Source organism: Orbicella franksi, chromosome 4, assembly GCF_964199315.1.
Source record: "Orbicella franksi chromosome 4, jaOrbFran1.1, whole genome shotgun sequence".
In the NCBI taxonomy this organism is placed as follows: domain Eukaryota; kingdom Metazoa; phylum Cnidaria; class Anthozoa; order Scleractinia; family Merulinidae; genus Orbicella; species Orbicella franksi.
Window position 1 is genome coordinate 23954801 of NC_138148.1, and position 21536 is coordinate 23976336.

Sequence of the window (21536 nt, forward strand, 5' to 3'; positions counted from 1 at the left end):
TAAATGATTTCACTAGCTGACTTTCAACCTTTGTCTATTGCTAAAATCAACATTTTTCAGCAACAACCGAGGTTTTATAGTCAGATATGCATAGTGTCAAAGTCCATGCCAGTGAAGAGGTCACGATTTATTAATACGTTGCGTGACGCTGCCAGTTTCTGTAGACCCTCAAGTTTCATAGAATAGTTAAATTACGTACATCATTCTAAGCTAGCATTAGCCTGCGTAGCAGTCTTTTCCGTTTCCTTTCAGGCAAGCAGAAGTTGCGCGAGGGCACGGGGACAGAGGTAACAAAAAAAATTTTGCGCTCGCCCCATGCGTTCGCGCAACTTCCCCTTGGCTCTCGCTTTCTCCCGCTTAGAGGAAACGGAAGAGACTGCTACGCAGGCTAAGCTAGCATTTGCAATCGCGTGCTCGTTTCGTGTGGTCGTTTATCGCAAACAAACTCCGTGCGACTAATTCGAGTATTTCCCCTGATGAATAAAGTAGTCTTATGGATCTTGCCTTGAGAGTACTTTTCCACCGATTCCAAACAATAAAATTTCGACTGGATAAAGACTGAGCTATCTGTCGCGACTGGAACTAATTAACAAATCAGGAGTGCTCAACGGGAAAAATTTTAAAATTGACTTGTTGTTGCTCGAAAGTATTAATTGACATCCAATAAGAGATAAATAGTTCATAATTAACAACCGTGGGAAAATAATATCCGCTCCGCACTGCCAGCTAGTAGAAGATAGCTAAATGAAGTTGCCAGCTAGGAACCGTTTGGGGGATGCTTTTTCCCAGCCAGCACAACTTAAGAAACGCTGGTTTTCCCAGCAATTTTTACATTACTTTTTGCGCCAGCCAGGAAGAGTATAAATAACTTTTTTAATTCAATTTTAATTTAATGAATTGAGTTAATTAAATTAAAATTCCGTCGAATCTAATTAATTAATCAATTAATTAATTTGACTCAGTTATAATAAATCAATTAATTAATTATAATTACTTAATCAATTATGACTAAATTAACTAGTGAACATGAAAAAACAAAAATTTTACTTACCTGAAAAAGGAAACACTACAATTATCATTGAATGGCAGTAAGATTAGGACAGTTCTCCATCCATGTAATAATTCATATAGCGGTAATTTATAGCCCTCCGCAAACAATTGTCGCTGAATGTATCATAATTGAACTGTGTCCAAGGCCACAAAGACTACAAGAACTCATTGCTCCATTCAGCTGTTAATGAAAAATGCAAAGTAGAGTGCATTTTTTCTTCCAAATGTATACAGGCTTCAATGGAGATGTAGCATGCATAAAAAAAGAGTAAAATCCAATAGAATTAGATGTTTGTTGTAAAAAAATCTATAGAAACCATTTATTTTGCCATAAAATGAGCAATACCTAGAAAATGAAAACTTACGATAAATTAATTGCTTAACTGCCACTGCTGTTTAGGGTTGTCAGCGTTTTTAGGAAACCAATACCGCAACGGACCCAGGTTCAGACTGCCTTAGTTACCTTTTGAAACTAGCAGATAATTTCAAATGTACTATAGTGGATTTTATGCTCGGATCTGTTCAATACCTAGAGTTAGCTCTACTAATTTACAAATTGTAATTGAATTTTTCCTCTCAGTCCATAATGGGAGGAACAAGGGCTGGAAATGAACCTCGAGCTCGCACATTCCAGTTTTGAAACTGCTCTGGTGTACCTGCCCCCTTCAAACTTAACGACAGCCCCGAGTATATCTTTAAGTATTGGTGGCACTTATGAGAAATCGTACCTGTTCCTCAGAATCTATAATCCAGACTGTATTAATAACCCCTTGCTAGCTACAAATAGAAAAACTCAACATTGAGAAAAACCAGCAGACATTTTGAACTAGTTTTCATTCTCGGGCCAGAGCAATATTAATAGTTCATTCGTTTGCAAATTTTGAAAGAATTGTGAGAAAACAAAACTGCTCTGATGCACCTGCCCCTTCAACCATAGTCCCAACTACAAGTGAATATATGAAAGACCATATATCTTCTTATAATCCCAACTGCAGCTCCGAGTCAAGTGTTGGCGGCACTTGTGAGAAATCGTATCCAGAATCTATAATCCAAAACATCCTAATCCTCGTTAGCAGATGCACTAAAGAAAGTGCATTCTTGCCCAAACAGCGTCCCTCTAGGAAGCTACAACATCATCTAACGATCTATTTTTCTAACTGACCATATGCAAAAATGGCTACCAATGCCTTCTGTTGTCTGGTCACCCTTCGTATAACGTGATCACACTAAAAAAGCAAATGGAACAAAATACTAAAAACGCTTTGGCGTTTTTTGGTTTAAAGGTTACAAAGTAGAGACTTATTTAACGGATTATAAAGGAATAAAACGACTCTGGCCTACATAGCCTCGTTTTCACTTTTTTGATAACGTATATGTAATTGTGATCTCCAATTAGAGAAGAAGATAGCCTTAAAACTCGACACAGTGATTTATTTTGTCCTAATCTTCAAGGTAAATAGTTTTAATTCCTTTAGGGAAGTGTTTCTTCTGGGCGACATACATTTAGGCTGCTATTTTTGCATTGGATCTTTTCTACTGGAGGCTTTCGAGTTTCTGACAGAAAACTGAATCTTGCTACTGATTAATTATATCTGATTTAAACGCAACTAATTATTTAATATGCTTTACTAAACAAAACGTTTGCCAGGAAGGCACTATCTTGACCTCGAAGCCTGTAAACTGCATAATTCCAGTTTCCATTTGCATAACACTTCTTCTAACTGCTTATGTCAGATGCTCAATAACCATCACCACGTCCGACGCTAGCATTTCTACCAGAAATTAGTAATATGCAGCTGACCATATGTCTACTTATTTTCGTGAAACTGAGCTGTTAAAAAGAGCTTTCCTTAGAATCTTTTTGCAGTCCTTAACATTATTATATGAGGTGAATTACCTACCTGAATTACCTGAATTGTTGACGCAAAATGGTCTCACAGTCAACTCTCTCTTTCAACCTGTGTAAAAAGGAAAGGAACAACATTTAGCATGCGCGCGTTGATCTTTATCTTGAAAAATGGTATTGACTTTTTTGACTTTCAAAAGGAAAAATTTACAGTTTTGTACCTTTATCTTTGAAATTGCCTAATAAAACTAAAAAAACACTCTTTCCTTCATAAAAAAACTCGTGTCTAACTGTTAAAAAAACACCTCTATATGGACGCGAGTCCCTTTTTTGCCCTTTTCAAATTGTAAGAAAGCCTATATCATACCTGAAATGCAATTTGTTCAGCAAAACACCAACAAAGTACTCCACGTTCCACTCTAGAACCTGCGGAGAAACTTACATCATGTGAACACAATAAAATACAATAGCGAAGAACAGTCGTAAATAATAACACTTCACGTAAATGGGTATAATTGTTTAAAATAACCTATATGTAACTGCACTTCTTCTAAGTAAAATCTTTGTAAACCCTTCAATGATTAGGAAACTTTCATAAATTAAAAAACACTCATACAGTTGAATAACAAACTACGATGTTCAAGGAACCTTCAGGAGAACCAAAGAGAGTTTTGAAGTATTTCTCTTAGTATAGGTACTGAATTTCTTTTTTTTTTCCTGCAGTTTTCAAAAACCTTGTTACAGCATTCGTCTAGTTAAATAAACTGTAGGAGTTTTGGAATCCCTTGCGAGATCACAAACACTTCTCTAATATAAGTTAAGATGTTCAAAAGAAGTTTTGGAATCCCTTGCGAGATCACAAACACTTTTCTAAAGTAAGTTAAGATGTTACGAAGTTTTGGAATCCCTTGCGAGATGACAAACACTTCTCTAAAATAAGTTAAGATGTTTAGAAGAAGATTAGGAATCCCTTGCGAGATCACAAACACTTCTCTAAAATAATTTAAGATGTTACGAAGTTTTGGAATCCCTTGCGAGATCACAAACACTTCTCTAAAGTAAGTTAACATGTTTAGAAGAAGTTTTGGAATTCCTTGCGAGATTACAAACACTTTTCTGAAGTAAGTTAAGATGTTACGAAGTTTTGGAATCCCTTGCGAGATGACAAACACTTCTCTAAAATAAGTTATGTTCAGAAGAAGTTTTGGAATCCCTTGCGAGATCACAAACACTTTTCTAAAATAAGTTAAAATGTTACGAAGTTTTGGAATCCCTTGTGAGATCACAAACACTTCTCTAGAGTAAGTTAAGATGTTTAGAAGAAGATTTGGAATCCCTTGCGAGATCACAAACACTTTTCTAAAGTAAGTGAAGATGTTACTAAGTCTTGGAATCCCTTGCGAGGTCACAAACACTTCTCTAAAATAAGTTAAGATGTTTAGAAGAAGTTTTGGAATCCCTTGCGAGATCACAAACACTTTTCTAAAGTAAGTTAAGATGTTACGAAGTTTTGGAATCCCTTGCGAGATCACAAACACTTCTCTAAAATAAGTTAAGATGTTTAGAAGAAGTTTTGGAATCCCTTGCGAGATCACAAACACTTTTCTAAAGTAAGTAAAGATGTTACGAAGTTTTGGAATCCCTTGCGAGATGACAAACACTTCTCTAAAATAAGTTATGTTCAGAAGAAGTTTTGGAATCCCTTGCGAGATCACAAACACTTTTCTAAAATAAGTTAAAATGTTACGAAGTTTTGGAATCCCTTGTGAGATCACAAACACTTCTCTAGAGTAAGTTAAGATGTTTAGAAGAAGATTTGGAATCCCTTGCGAGATCACAAACACTTTTCTAAAGTAAGTGAAGATGTTACTAAGTCTTGGAATCCCTTGCGAGGTCACAAACACTTCTCTAAAATAAGTTAAGATGTTTAGAAGAAGTTTTGGAATCCCTTGCGAGATCACAAACACTTTTCTAAAGTAAGTTAAGATGTTACGAAGTTTTGGAATCCCTTGCGAGATCACAAACACTTCTCTAAAATAAGTTAAGATGTTTAGAAGAAGTTTTGGAATCCCTTGCGAGATCACAAACACTTTTCTAAAGTAAGTAAAGATGTTACGAAGTTTTGGAATCCCTTGCGAGATGACAAACACTTCTCTAAAATAAGTTAAGATGTTTAGAAGAAGTTTTGGAATCCCTTGCGAGATCACAAACACTTCTCTAAAATAAGTTAAGATGTTTAGAAGAAGTTTTAGAATCCCTTGCGAGATCACAAACACTTTTCTAAAGTAAGTAAAGATGTTACGAAGTTTTGGAATCCCTTGTGATCACAAACGCTTCTCTAAAGTAAGTTAAGATGTTCGGAAGAAGTTTTGGAATCCCTTGCGAGATCACAAACACTTCTCTAAAATAAGTTAAGATGTTGAAAAGAAGTTTTGGAATTCATTGCAAGATCACAAACACTTTTCTAGAGTAGGTTAAGATGTTACGAAGTTTTGGAATCCCTTGTGAGATCACAAACACTTCTCTAAAGTAAGTTAAGATGTTTAGAAGAGGTTTTGGAATCCCTTGCGAGATCACAAACACTTTTCTAAAATAAGTTAAAATGTTACGAAGTTTTGGAATCCCTTGTGAGATCACAAACACTTCTCTAGAGTAAGTTAAGATGTTTAGAAGAAGATTTGGAATCCCTTGCGAGATCACAAACACTTTTCTAAAGTAAGTGAAGATGTTACTAAGTCTTGGAATCCCTTGCGAGGTCACAAACACTTCTCTAAAATAAGTTAAGATGTTTAGAAGAAGTTTTGGAATCCCTTGCGAGATCACAAACACTTTTCTAAAGTAAGTTAAGATGTTACGAAGTTTTGGAATCCCTTGCGAGATCACAAACACTTCTCTAAAATAAGTTAAGATGTTTAGAAGAAGTTTTAGAATCCCTTGCGAGATCACAAACACTTTTCTAAAGTAAGTAAAGATGTTACGAAGTTTTGGAATCCCTCGCGAGATGACAAACACTTCTCTAAAATAAGTTAAGATGTTTAGAAGAAGTTTTGGAATCCCTTGCGAGATCACAAACACTTCTCTAAAATAAGTTAAGATGTTTAGAAGAAGTTTTAGAATCCCTTGCGAGATCACAAACACTTTTCTAAAGTAAGTAAAGATGTTACGAAGTTTTGGAATCCCTTGTGATCACAAACGCTTCTCTAAAGTAAGTTAAGATGTTCGGAAGAAGTTTTGGAATCCCTTGCGAGATCACAAACACTTCTCTAAAATAAGTTAAGATGTTGAAAAGAAGTTTTGGAATTCATTGCAAGATCACAAACACTTTTCTAGAGTAGGTTAAGATGTTACGAAGTTTTGGAATCCCTTGTGAGATCACAAACACTTCTCTAAAGTAAGTTAAGATGTTTAGAAGAGGTTTTGGAATCCCTTGCGAGATCACAAACACTTTTCTAAAGTATGTAAAGATGTTACGAAGGTTTGGAATCCCTAGCGAGATCACAAACACTTCTCTAAATTAAGGTAAGGTGTTCAGAAGACGTTTTGGAATCCCTTGCGAGATCACAGACACTTTTCTGAATTAAGTTAAGATGTTACGAAGTTTTGGAATCCCTTGTGAGATCACCATCACTTCTCTAAATTAAGTTGTTCAGAAGAAGTTTGGACTCCCTTGCGAAATCGCAAACACTTCTCTAAATATTAAGCTAGGTTTACATGTTTCAAGCAAAATTTATCTCCATTAAGCTTACTTTATTGCATTTTGGCAGACAACACTTTTCTCCTAATTAGCTGACGTGTTTTCGCCAGTTTAGGAAAGTCTTTTGAGATCAAACACTTGTTCAAATGCCTCCGAATTTCTCGAAAAGACATCAGGATTCTGGGATAATTTGGGAAAATTACCAGCAGTCGTCTACAAGTAAAATAATCTTTTGGTGTTTCCAAACCTCCCTTCAGAGATAACAAATACTTTCGCGGCACAACCTTCCATGTGTTGGAGCCTCCAACGAGATCACTTAAAATTAGCTTACGATGAGCCGTTAAAGAGGTAACTTCATTTTTGTTGGGAGGCTCTGTCACGGGACACTTTCGGTTAGTGAGAAAGCGGTTAACTCACTTCCTGTATACCATTCAGCATGTGGTCTTTAAGCATTAAACAACCACTACATAGTTCACAAACGTTTTTTTCTCTAACGTTTTTTTTTCTCTATTAGTTAACAAAGATATGGTTAGAAGTAACTAGCTCATTAATTTTTGCAAACCCTTTTCCTCTTGCTGTGAACTGTGAGCTCGGTAGCCAATGGTGTGCCTCTCATGTTTCCTTCAACACCGCGATTGTTCGAGGCGGCATCATTTCATGATTCCCTACAGAAACAAAGAATGCTCCAAAGAGGCCAGTTCAAACGGAGTCGCAAAATATGGAAAGCTAGAGTCTCTTTTTCTGTAAAGCCTTTTTTATAGAACATCACATTGAAATTACGTAAACGCATTGAGACTGATATTACGATCAAAACGTCTTTATTTTAAGGGCAATTAATAGCAAGTTTGATACTGATTGTGCTGCCTAACAAGAACAAAATGCTCTGTTATGAGGAGGAATTTTAAGTAGAGTGGAGCCGTCTGACTGTGCTATAGGTATGGGTCGCACTTGGGAAATCTTTGCCAGAATTTGTTTACTTTGCGGTGGAAATCTGTCATCGCGGGCCTTTGCCTAGAGCGACCGCAGGTTTTTCGCTTTGGCAAAAACTTTGCGAATCGGCAAAACATCAAAGACGCCGTAGTGCTTGGGTGGGGCAGGCAGATTTTCGAAAAGTCGAGCCAAACAATGGGAATCACAGCGGTAACTGTGAACACTTGTCAGCGTAACATGACAAACGAGGTTTTCGAGCTTTTTACGGCGACAGCATGGAATACCTGCAGTATGCTCCCGTCTACAATGATATGGCAGGAAAGCGCTCTACCGACCAGATCCATGCAAGCAAGCGCTTCACAAACGTCGTCATCTTCGTCTTCCCAATCGTCTCCTGATCCTGAACCCGTAGATACTGGAAAACGATCTTATGTAAGATGGTCAGATGACGAAGAGAAAATGCTATTCAACCTGTGAGCCGAGAATTTCGATCGCATCAACAGCAGTCAAGCCCGCAAAGCTTGGGATGACATTGCCAAGCAAATAAATTTGAAATTTGGTACTGACAATTATCTCCCACTAGTGCGACCCTCCGTTTCTGTCTAAAAGTTTTCCTTTCCCGTTGCGGTTTCAAATTTTTGTGGTTTTTTAGCCGGCAAAGATGAAAACTTTTCCCAAGTGGTCAAGGGCGTGGTTTCCGGACTTTCCGCTGTTATCTACATGTCGCTTAGCAGAGTTCGACACCCCTATCATTTGCTAATAATTTCTTTAGGCTCACTTCGGTATTGCAAAATATGTTTTAAGCTCTCTAAATATTGGCTCTGGAGGGACAAAATTTGAAATGTTCCGTGAACATGTTACTTACGCCGGGCCTGGCTGAATGATTAAGTCGATTAGATCTGTTTGCCAGTACAGAAAATGTAGCTTCTTGACAGGTCTAATTACCTCATTGATTGATTTGTTGCAGGCTTAACACAAACGGCGGATAGGCACATCAAAAATATAAGTCTACAGGCTACCCTGTCCCGCCCCGATCGCTTCACTCTCCGAATTATTCTGTTTCGCGCTCGCCAAATTTTTTTTCTGTCCTCGCCGGGAGCCTTTTCGAAGGCTAAAAGTATTTTTTTTTTCTTCATCTTAACTTCACCTTCATCTCAAGTCGACCCATATGTTTCATAAACATTTGCAAGACCACAGCACCTACCCTAATTCAAAATTTGGGCATTTTTTAGCGCCCTTCGTTCGTACTAGTATCAAAGTTAACCCGGTATCATGTTAATCAAACATGCTTCAGTTATTTCGTATTTAGGAAGGAGTGGCCTGAGAGAGTGTTTTTTCGAGGCAAGGTCATCATATCTGGTCATCGGTGGGCAACCATATTTTCGCGCCAATGTTAAATAAATTAAATTTCGACTCGTGCGTGTTGGCGGAACGAGAAGACTTCTCGCAGTTACACTTGTTCCGCTTCAAGAAAGAGTCGACTTATGGCAAGCCTAAAACAATGAACTGTTATTCTGGCGTCACGCGCCGCTGAAGAAACTATGGCACACGCGATAAAATTTCGCTGCTTTGCATCGCGATACAGTTCTTTCGGTATTTGCGTCAAAATTGCACGAAAATACAAACGCCAAAAAATTGCATCGTTTGTAACCCTGGAAATCCATGTTACCTTTTTCTTAAAACAAGCTTTGTGAATGTAGAAACAACGGAATGTTAAGCTACGTATAAAACCTTGTTTGTCTCCTTGCTTGGGACGCGTTCAAGCCGAACTCATACAAATAATTATTATTATTATTATAAAATATACATACGTATATTCGCGCGCGCTATTAAACTAAGAATAACCTGATTGGAAATCATAGAAATGAGGCACGAAAGTCGCTCACAGAATTCCACCCTTGAGACTTCAAGACGTAAATTTCGTAGCAAAACATCAGGGACACCCAAGGGAACGGTGGAATATCTTTTCGGAAGAAGTGTAAAATCAAAGGAAACAACAGCTCATAAGTTCAGATAATATTTCGTTCTCTTAAAGTTTCTGCCACATTACCATTATTCTAAAAATTCCGAGCAGAACGAACTGTTCCATTTTCCATAAATATAGCAGTATCATAAATATAACAGTATCAATAGCCCAAAAACGATATAGCGAAAAACAAAACAACTACAATCCGCGACTTTTGCTTAAATGTCCTGGTCTGTCTGTCTGTCGATGTATGGTAAGCACACACTCAGATGAAATGTTCGCGATATGATGAGAATACTTGTGCCTAGAATTTGATTTAAATTTAAATACTAAGTGTATATAAGCTTATTAGCTATACAAGTAAACATGTTACATCTAAAGTAGACGGCGCACATACGCATTTGTCAAAGACGATACTATTCCCGGTACTATTGCACGAAAGACATACAACAGCTCACAAGACTGAGATACCTCAGTAAATGGTCTTTAGCTGCGTTACACGAAACGATTCTGACGATTGCTGAAACAAAATTGTAAACATCTGAATAAGTAAATCAAGAATTTTCGACATGTGTTAAACAACAAAGAAGATCTGGTTGTCTAAACGGAAAGCACACCAAGAAGATAAGGCCCGGGGATAATGCACATAAAATTAATTGTTATCCAACTTGGTCAGAACAATAACGGCAAATACAGAATAGTAGAGTAGGTCTGAAACTACACAGCTAACAGACAAGAGAAAGCACAGGAAACTTACCTTGTTGAAATAAAATCAACTCTCTTATTAAGAAACCGTTCCCGACTCTGTAGAGCGCTGTAGCCAAAAGCTTTGGCTGGGACGTGACCGCGCCTGCAATAGCAACGTTTACGCTTTCAAAGTCGACAGCTCAGCTGTCACACAGGGGTCATATAACTGCTGTGTAATATGACGCAGCGCATGCCTGGATAGACGAATCCTAAGTGATCATATCACTAGGCGGCACCCTGAGTCCATTCTTCGCGCGAAATGCCTTCGGTTGATGAGTGCATGCTAATTTCCCGGAGCTAATTTTCCAGAGTGGCGGCTGTTAATGGAGCTAGACTACCAGGGAAAACCTCACATTAAAATTTACCAGCTAGATTCATGCCAAAAATGCGCATTTTCCAGCTAGGATAAGCTTCCGAGTATAAACCAGTAAGCAAGCAATTGTTTTGAAGCGGGCTTCCCAGCAAGTTCCATGCCAAAGCTTAAGAATCCCAGCCAGCGCACTTAGCCCTGCGGAGCGGATATTTTGTATATCGGCTCCGGTGAGCACTCCTGACAAATGCAATCAAAATGTAGCTGTTCCCACGGTTATCATCCCAAAGCCAGGTCGTTTTAATAAACAAGGACAATTCCCTCAGATTTCGATAAATGCTACCGTCGAAGCGTTTAGATTCGCCAAAATCTAACGCTGAGAGCACATAATAGCGAAGCGTACGGCGACTGAATGGAAAGAATTCACAGAAAGATCCATCGGAAAGATGAGCTCGCATGGCCTGCTCACATACTCACATACTCACATTTTCGCCACATGTCTTATCACGTGTCAGCATTAAACGGTACCAGTTTACTGACCGTGACATGCCCCTGCAAAACTCAAGCGGGGTGGCCATTTTGGTGTCCTTACAGGAATGTGTTTTTTTCGGCCTATAACCGTGCACAGAGAAACCAACTCTGAAAAGCCAGAGGTCAAAATTAGGTTTGCGTTCCACTTCGTCCAACGCGATAAAGGGTTTTATTAGTGGTGGTGCAGATTATGCAAACGATGTCCTTCCATAATCTGTGAACGTTTTGGAGTAATTCCGCTGAGCAGTAGATAAAGCTCCTCAAATCACTGTATTAGTCATTTTTATTGCAGGCACGTGTATCATTTTACATTACTAGGTGTTGCTGCGAATGTTGCACTATAAATGGAAACTTGTTTTGTTTGCTTTCTGGGTACAGTTTATTTAACATTTCTATTAGAAATCTAATCTTAAATTAACAAGTAACTATAAATAAGACCAAATGGTGGCTTTTGTAATACGCATTGGAAATGTTTTTGATGACAGAGGTGAAGTTCCTGAAAGCTGCTATTGTGAATTTCCGCACCGAAGTGTATAGTTTAGTAAACATTGACAAGAGGCAATCCTCTTTACATATCGATGGTACCACTACTGGAGGGTTGAGCTCCTGAAATTCAATTTCTGAAATCAAAGCGAACAGTATCGCCGAGGCCACTGTACTGTAGCATTTGTCGAAAAAGTCTGTAATAAAGAACACCACGGTCTTGCGAGTCTCTAAAAGGCTCGTGATTACGCCAGATTATAAGTTTCAAGCGCGGCCGTGGAATCCACCGCGAGAAAATCTTGCTCAGTCTTGAGGACAGACCCACATAAGTCGCATTAGAAAACGAATCCCGCATAGCGGGAGCGTGGAGAACTAGACAGAACTTCACAAACTGAAATGCAATCCGAGCATTAAAGTTTTGCCCGCAGACAAACATTTTTGGGCTTGTTCAAGCTGATACACTTTCTGACTTGAATAGGCTCACGAGCTATCATTTCGCAAAGTCACAGAACAGCTGTTGGGAAAAGCGTAATATGTCTATTAGTAGTAGATTTAACCATCGCAACACGATCACATGTGCACAGTTTGATTTTCAGGTCATTTGAATCAACAAAAAAATCGATTCGCGCCACAACTGTACGGTGAATTTAATTGGAAAAAATGTCAACTACGACTACTTCGCTCCCTGCGTACTAGCCACGCAAATACGAAAAGCGTTATATGTCTATTTATAGTAGATTTTATCTTCCTAACACGATGGCATGTGTACAGTTTGCTTTTGAAGTTATTTGAAACAACAAATAATCGATTCGCGCTACAATTGTACGGCGAATTTAACTGAACGAGAAGTCAAATAGGACTCCCCTGTTCCCTGTGTACTAGCCACACAAAACATCGGGTTCCAAGTTTCCAGTTGAAGAGACTATAATTATGTCGCATATTTGTTAGCTAATTCGCATATTTGCTATCCAATTTGAAATAAATCTGAAGTACTTTTTATCTTTCCCCCTTGAAGTTTGAAGCAAGGTTTCTTACGTGTTACTCAGCTATGGTTAGCACCCACGTTCCAATCTCGTGGACCTGGGTTAGATTCTGGGATTCGTCAGAATTGCGAAGCAAATCCAGTGGGAAAAAGCAGATTTGTACGGAGACGAAAAGTATGTTGTAATGATGGGTGGCCTGTATGTCGAAATGGCTTCGTTGAAAATGGTTGGGCGCTGGTTGGACAAAAGCGGGTGGGACAGTGCATTGGTACAAGCTGATATTACGACTAGAAGAAGAGCGGATGGTATTCTGAAAGCTGCCCATATCACTAGATCATGCTATGCCCATCAAGTAAGTGCCTGCGCTCTGTATATATTACAAAGAAAAGCTTACAAGGAATACACAGAAAGGCAAGACTCTTCCGACATTGATTTTGAGCCATGGGTACAAAAGAAAAGTGACCATTACCCACACTTGCAGCTCTGGGCTACAGTGCTAGAGCTTGAGCTTACTATTTTAGAACTAGTCAGATCCATCAGAGAGGGAAACTTTCACCTCTGTGTTGAAATTCTTGGCAAGCTAACACCCTGGATGTTTGCTCTGGACTTGACTAGCTACTCCAGATGGCTGCCCGTACACATACGAGATCTGATGCTGAAAGAAAAGCATCCCTCAATGTTTGCTGAGTTTGTTCGAGGGAAGTTTGTGGTTCAGGAAACGCAGCACTTCTTCTCGCTGATCGCTTTAGACCATAATCACGAACAAGAAAACGAGATAATCAAAGGAGATGGAGGAGCTGTAGGACTTACGTCATCACGAGCAAAAGCCATCCGTCGAAAAGGCCTTTTTCAAGGACGTCCAAGCACGTATAGCACCGAATTGATCGTGCTGGACACAAAGAAAATTATGCCAGAATGTGTCGTCCAGGCGATAAAGTCAGCTAAACAAAAAGGACAGTCTCAGTACAATCAGTTTGTGGAAGAGAGGTTAGTTAGATGCTCTAAAGCCATAACTGAGACCATCCGTCGAAACAAGCTTCCGTTGTTTGGAACGACAGAAAACCTAGCAAGTAACAAGACAAGAAATCAAATTTCAGTACTAAAGAGCGACTGTAATCTGTTTGCGAGGCTCTATATCGCGTGCCAGGCAAGAGAAGGTAATCTTCAGGAATTTTTCAAGCATGAAAACCATGGTAGCCCTCAGTAGTATAGGACGCTCATATGGGCAGTAACCAATCAGGAGCCGAGAGAGACAATAGGCCATTGTTTGGAGAACAATGGACGCTATTGTTTTCCAAATCCAAGATGGCGCTATTTATTTTCAGCCAATCAGGAGTCGAATTAAGAACAATGGATGCTATTGTAATAGTAGTAGTAATAGTAATAGTAATAGTAATAATAATAGCTAGTAGTAATAGACGCTCATATGAGCGGTAACCAATCAGGAGTCGAATTAAGAACAATGGATGCTATTGTTTTCCAAATCCAAGATGGCCGCCACAAATTTCAGCCAATCCGGAGCCGAATTAAGAATTCAAGATGGCGGCGCCCACGAAAGTCGGCCATGTTGGAAAACACCCCACCAGCCTCGACTGGGGACTGGGATCGGTCTCGCGGATTTCCATGACGACACAAATCACGCCAGAGTCACGCAAAAAAATGTCGGGCAACTTCAAAATCGATACTTACAGTGTCCTGTGGTCCTAAACGACAGAGGTCTGTCCGGCAAGTGGCTAGACTGAGAGACTTGGGTCCGAGGTCTGCCTATAGGAGGCTATTCCAAAGCATCATGGGACGATGACCTCATCGGGAACCAATCATAATGAATTAAAGTACTCACAGTAGTTGGCTTCCCCAGTCCCCCTCTCTTAAGGAGAGCACTAAACCAAACATCACACAATGTCAAATGTCACGAACTTTAATAGCAAGTCTTTTGCGCTAACATTAAAAGATATGACGTCATTGCCATGCTGATCGAGTAAAAAGACCAGTTTCTATCGTCATCGCACAATGTTTCAAACGAACTTTAATGTCCAAAACGTTTGCGCTAAAATTACAGAAAGCTGGTCATTGTGTCTCAAATCAGATAACACTATGAAATAAATGCAACAGAAACAATTTGATCTAGCGTAAATGCAATCTTTGACGAGTAGCGAATAATAAGCGAAGACAAAAATTTATAGGCTAAAAGGTGAGAAGAAAAAAATACCATTGAAATGCTTCAAGCGAAAACGAATTGCTAATGGCAGTTTGCAATAAAATCTAAACTTCTTGATCTCGACTGTTCCCTTGAGAAAAGCATCATTCAAAGGAATCTTGAACAAAAGGCATTTTGGGCGACCATTGAAAAATTAACATAATTAGTCAGAGATGAAACATGGAATAAATTAAAACCGAAAAGCACATGTTTAGAAGCTGAAATCATGATAGACTGTATCTTAACTCTTGAGAATAAAATCAAAGGAATTTCAAACAAACGTTTCGCGCTTGAAGTAAAGATTTAACTTCATTTACAAACACTGCAAATCGCTCCTAATTCAACAATTATAGTTGTCTAAGCGGGTTTCCAATAGCGCCAAAATAAATCACTTACATCAAATATAGTCCTTTCCTTCAAAGCGTCACACAACTAGCAATCGCTCAATTCCATAGCCACGAAGACAGGAAAGAATGTTACGCTCAGAAAAGAAGACGTGTGCTGAACGTTGTCACAAGTAAAATGAATTCTATCAAGACCGATTGACTTATAAACGGGTATTTACGGAACAATAAACAATGTCGCGTGGTTAACAACCAATGAGAGGATGGGGGATGGGGGGTACGCGATATCGCGTGGTCAAGAATCAATGAGAAGACGGGGGGATAAGGGGTTATACCGCACAGTAATGTCATTAAATTGTTATAAGCAAAACAGAGTCTAAGTCTTTACAACGTTTATTGAATAATAACTCAAAAGAAAGAATTGATTATAATTTTAACTCTTAAAGTCTTGACCGGTTACAAAGTGTTGGGAACTAAACTCGTTTCCAGTTTCACAGACTCTTGGTCCCTGGCCCTAAAACGCACGATATTCTGCCGTAGTTTTCTTTGCTTTTGGTCATGAAGTCTTTGCCTGATGCGTTCCTCATTCTTGGCATAATAACTTCTCCAATATTCGTTGATCCGTTCCCTGTTGTTTTTACAGTATTGTCTTCGGTAATTTCTAATGTGTTCCTTGTTCTGTTGACAATAGGCTCTCTGTCTACGGGCGAGTCGTTCCTTGTTGTTTTCATACCATCTTTTACGACACCACCACCACCTCATCCACAACCACCACATTTACCACCACCACCAACAACTAAACCACCACCACATTTACCACCACCACATCCACCACCACATTTACCACCACCACCACCACACCCACCACAACCTACACCACCACCACCACATCCACCACTACCTACACCACCACCACCACATTCACTACTACCACCGCAGCCACCACCACCACATTCACCACCACCACAGCCACATCCACCATATTCACCACCACAGCCACATCCACAACCTACACCACCGCCACCATGAATGAGGAACGCCAGAATGAGGAACGCATCAGGCAAAGACTTCATGACCAAAAGCAAAGAAAACTACGGCAGAATATCGTGCGTTTTAGGGCCAGGGACCAAGAGTCTGTGAAACTGGAAACGAGTTTAGTTCCCAACACTTTGTAACCGGTCAAGACTTTAAGAGTTAAAATTATAATCAATTCTTTCTTTTGAGTTATTATTCAATAAACGTTGTAAAGACTTAGACTCTGTTTTGCTTATAACAATTTAATGACATTACTGTGCGGTATAACCCCTTATCCCCCCGTCTTCTCATTGATTCTTGACCACGCGATATCGCGTACCCCCCATCCCCCATCCTCTCATTGGTTGTTAACCACGCGACATTGTTTATTGTTCCGTAAATACCCGTTTATAAGTCAATCGGTCTTGATAGAATTCATTTTACTTGTGACAACGTTCAGCACACGTCTTCTTTTCTGAGCGTAACATTCTTTCCTGTCTTCGTGGCTATGGAATTGAGCGATTGCTAGTTGTGTGACGCTTTGAAGGAAAGGACTATATTTGATGTAAGTGATTTATTTTGGCGCTATTGGAAACCCGCTTAGACAACTATAATTGTTGAATTAGGAGCGATTTGCAGTGTTTGTAAATGAAGTTAAATCTTTACTTCAAGCGCGAAACGTTTGTTTGAAATTCCTTTGATTTTATTCTCAAGAGTTAAGATACAGTCTATCATGATTTCAGCTTCTAAACATGTGCTTTTCGGTTTTAATTTATTCCATGTTTCATCTCTGACTAATTATGTTAATTTTTCAATGGTCGCCCAAAATGCCTTTTGTTCAAGATTCCTTTGAATGATGCTTTTCTCAAGGGAACAGTCGAGATCAAGGAGTTTAGATTTTATTGCAAACTGCCATTAGCAATTCGTTTTCACTTGAAGCATTTCAATGGTATTTTTTTCTTCTCACCTTTTAGCCTATAAATTTTTGTCTTCGCTTATTATTCGCTACTCGTCAAAGATTGCATTTACGCTAGATCAAATTGTTTCTGTTGCATTTATTTCATAGTGTTATCTGATTTGAGACACAATGACCAGCTTTCTGTAATTTTAGCGCAAACGTTTTGGACATTAAAGTTCGTTTGAAACATTGTGCGATGACGATAGAAACTGGTCTTTTTACTCGATCAGCATGGCAATGACGTCATATCTTTTAATGTTAGCGCAAAAGACTTGCTATTAAAGTTCGTGACATTTGACATTGTGTGATGTTTGGTTTAGTGCTCTCCTTAAGAGAGGGGGACTGGGGAAGCCAACTACTGTGAGTACTTTAATTCATTATGATTGGTTCCCGATGAGGTCATCGTCCCATGATGCTTTGGAATAGCCTCCTATAGGCAGACCTCGGACCCAAGTCTCTCAGTCTAGCCACTTGCCGGACAGACCTCTGTCGTTTAGGACCACAGGACACTGTAAGTATCGATTTTGAAGTTGCCCGACATTTTTTTGCGTGACTCTGGCGTGATTTGTGTCGTCATGGAAATCCGCGAGACCGATCCCAGTCCTCAGTCGAGGCTGGTGGGGTGTTTTCCAACATGGCCGACTTTCGTGGGCGCCGCCATCTTGAATTCTTAATTCGGCTCCGGATTGGCTGAAATTTGTGGCGGCCATCTTGGATTTGGAAAACAATAGCATCCATTGTTCTTAATTCGACTCCTGATTGGTTACCGCTCATATGAGCGTCTATTACTACTAGCTATTACTATTACTATTACTATTACTATTACTACTACTATTACAATAGCATCCATTGTTCTTAATTCGACTCCTGATTGGCTGAAAATAAATAGCGCCATCTTGGATTTGGAAAACAATAGCGTCCATTGTTCTCCAAACAATAGCCTATTGTCTTTCTCGGCTCCTGATTGGTTACTGCCCATATGAGCGTCCTATACTACTGCCCTCCCTCACTCTCTTGTGCTGGGAAAATGCGTTCTGGACAGAAATGTGAATTAGTCCAGTTACTTGAAGCTTCCGCCACGGTGGAGTGTCCAGACGTTGATGTAAAAGTCTTTGATGCTGCTGCAGTTGTTAACATGCTACCACCTGGAAAGTCTAAGACATGTAAAGACTATGCAACATCTGTATTTCTCAATTATGTCATCAAACAAGCACAGAATATCAAAAGGATAGATTTGATATGGGATCAATACTTCGAAAACAGCCTAAAGCGGAGTACAAGGGAGGCGAGAGGCTCGGGAGTACGAAGGCGCGTGTGCGATAATGCGTCCATTCCAGTCAACTGGAAGAGCTTTCTACGATCGGACGACAACAAAAATGAGCTTTTTCACTATTTAGCAGAAAGCATCACTGCAATCCAGCTTCCAGGGGTGGAGGTAATCACTACATCTGGTGTTGATGTGCTCAGCCCTTCTCCAGTAGAGACGGAAGGTCTTACCGCCTGCAACCACGAGGAGCCGGATACGAGGATCTTCATCCATGTGAAGCATGCATCAGCCAGGGGTCTCAAAAAGGTCTTGATCAGGACGGTTGACACTGACGTTGTGGTACTCGCGATAGCATAGGCAAAACAGCTAGAGTTGCAAGAGTTGTGGATCACCTTTGGTGTTGGTAACCATTTTAGATATCTACCCATCCACACGATCACAACCTCTCTAACTCAACAGCAGTGTGAAGCCCCCCCTTTCTTTCATGCTGTCACAGGGTGTGATACTGTTTCGTACTTTGCGGGTAAAGGAAAGAAAACAGCTTTCCAAGTATCGAAGTCAAATCCTGAAGTCACTGAAATCTTCCGTGTCCTATCATTTCCTCAAGATACGGTCTCTGAAGAACAGTGTCGTGTCTTGGAGCGATTTGTGGTTGTCATGTACAGCCGTACGTGTCCCCACCAGACAGTCAACGAAGCTCGACAAGTTCTATTTGCGCAAGGTAATAAAAGCATTGAGAATATTCCTCCAACTCAAGCCGCTCTTGCACAGCACATCAAAAGAAGCTAAAAGAGCAGCCTATCAAGCCGGTCATGTATGGGGTCAAGCGCTGGAGCCTATGCAGGAACTCTTAAGTCCGGCAGAGGGGGTTTGGCAGCAATCACCAGAAGGTTGGTCTCCCAAGTGGACTATGCTAGCTGAGGCATCAAAGGCATGCAGTGAACTGATAAGCTGTGGATGTAAGAGGGCTTGCCGTGGACTATGTAAATGTACTAAAGCAAACCTGCCGTGCACTGCACTATGTTCTTGTGCAGGAATTTGTTACCAAGAATAGAGTGACCTTCAAATCGGTAAGTTTTATGACCCATTCTATAAAGAAATTATCCTAATGGAATAAAATAATTAAGGATGTCATTTTACTGTCAACTCTGCAATAATAATTTAGCTCGTACAAAGTTTTATAAAGGTTTCCCTTTTTTTTCAGAACTTGGTTACCCTGTGGTTTTCCTTACGAACGTTATATGGGAATTTGTAAGGTTGTTTATTGTCGAACAAGGCAAGATCCCAGATAGGTCTTGCTTTTATTTCATTTCACATGCCAAAAGGAGCAGGCAGGCCAATTTTGGTACTCGTATCATATTTTGAACAATGCTACCCCTTATCTTCCGGACTATCTTAGACGGCGGGTCGGGTATGTTATGGACGGGTCAATGGATGAGTGAGCGAGCGAGCGAGTGAGTGAGTGAGTGAGCGAGTGAGTGAGTGAGTGAGTGGGTGGGGGTGAATGAGAGAGTGAGAGATGTACGTATGTCACACCAATCAGATTGGATCTACTATAAACAGGCAATCAAATTTCTTGTTGTAAAGGTAACTGGTATGAGCGAGCGAGTGAGTGAGTGAGTGAGTGGGTAGTGAGAGAGTGAGAGATGTATGTATGTCACACCAATCAGATTGGATCTACTATAAACAGGCAATCAAATTTCTTGTTGTAAAGGTAACTGGTATGAGCGAGCGAGTGAGTGAGTGAGTGAGTGGGTAGTGAGAGAGTGAGAGATGTATGTATGTCACACCAATCAGATTGGATCTACTATAAACAGGCAATCAAATTTCTTGTTGTAAAGGTAAATGGTATGCGAAAAGATCTGATCCCGATACAGTTCAGAACGGCCATATTTATTCTTCTATAAAAGAGGAGGAAGTATTCATATATAGGGGTTTACTTCGACATTTTCTGTGGGTTAGGCTGAAGATTTTAGTTATGAAAGAGATGAGCCTTGAGGTTTGAAACAGTTCGTGAGTTAGCAGTATGCAAATGGAACGGGATATTTTCGTTGTTAGTTACAAAGGTAACTTGATGCTTTTGTTTTTCACAAGGAGTAAATTAAATTAGAGGTCACGAATCGTCGCTTCTAGTTCTTAGGACATGTTTAAGAGGAGACGAGACTATTCAGATTTAAAGCAGTCCTAACGTTTACAATGGTAAGTACAGGTAACGATTGTTTTGTTCTGGTTGCATGCAAGTATAACGAGATATTTTTATTTGTCAGTTACAAAGGGTAATTTGACACTTGTTTTTCACAAGGGAGTAAATTCAATTAGAGCTGACGAATCGTCACCACTCTTTCCCACGAGATGTTTGCTATCTTTAGTTACAAATGGTAACTTAACACTTTTGTTTTTTATATGGGAGTAAATTCAATTAGAGCTGACAAGTTATCGGCTATTGTTTCCAGGATCTTTCATTTCGGGACGGTTTTTACGTCTCTGCAGTAGCAGTTTAATAGTTCAGTTTAATAGTTTCAGTCCGATATTTTTAAAGGTAAATAGTATGAAAACTGCTCAAATGTTCTTTGAAGATTGCGTGGTACCAAGTTAAAGTGCAATTTAATTAAATCAGACTTTCAAAGTGACAGAGAGGTTTTGTTTCTCTTTCTTCCTATTTTCGGTGAAGTAGTGTTGTGTTGTGTAAAAAGGGTAAACTTACGACTCGTATAAAATGCTAAAGGTCTCTTAATTAACTCGAGTATTTTGGAGCAAAAATCCCTCTTGGGGGTTGGAAGGGCTATGTGATCGGCGAGTGAGGAAGTTATGCATGTGCGCGTGTCACACCAACCAGTGTGGGTTGTACCAAAGAACAAATTAAATTGCCTGTTAGACAATAAGATGGTATCTACATGAATCTGGAGACGTCAGATTACTGTAGTTTGTTCAGTCAAACATTTTATGGCTCACTATTTAGCTATCTTACCATGACCGATGTAACATCGCATGTACATCATAAATTCCCAGTTTCTTTCTTGCTGTACATCGCAACCAAAAAAACTTATCAAATTATCCAAATCATTACTGTAAACAGCTCCATTAATGCTCCTATCTCCGACACTTCACAAAAAATATCACTCTTGCACGCCTTGCGTGCCTATGTTCAACATAAGATGGTTAAATGTACAAAGTTACCTTAAAAATGGCATTTTTTAAGGGTTATATTTTCAGCCT

General features: G+C 39.6%; 1 long non-coding RNA gene and 1 pseudogene across 4 annotated transcripts; one reads left to right on the forward strand and one right to left on the reverse strand.

Annotated features, from left to right (window-relative positions):
• Positions 1-1159: 1159 nt before the first annotated feature.
• Positions 1160-10525, reverse strand: LOC145483760 (uncharacterized). 3 transcript variants are annotated; one of them, XR_014048955.1, is made up of 5 exons: positions 10244-10525; positions 9958-10006; positions 7153-7255; positions 3264-3322; positions 1737-3008 (listed from the first exon to the last, which is right to left on the reverse strand). It is a non-coding gene; the product is annotated as an uncharacterized LOC145483760 (long non-coding RNA). The 3 variants fall into 3 exon arrangements; XR_014048954.1 differs by lacking the exons at positions 9958-10006; positions 10244-10525 and adding an exon at positions 1160-1231 and having other exon boundaries at positions 2952-3008; positions 7153-7226; XR_014048953.1 differs by lacking the exons at positions 9958-10006; positions 10244-10525 and adding an exon at positions 1164-1231 and having other exon boundaries at positions 1779-3008; positions 7153-7226.
• Positions 10526-17186: 6661 nt separating this feature from the next.
• Positions 17187-20795, forward strand: LOC145484990 (uncharacterized; annotated as a pseudogene). Its single transcript, XR_014049116.1, has 2 exons — positions 17187-20386; positions 20596-20795. The product of XR_014049116.1 is annotated as an uncharacterized LOC145484990 (transcript).
• The last annotated feature ends 741 nt before the right edge of the window (positions 20796-21536 follow it).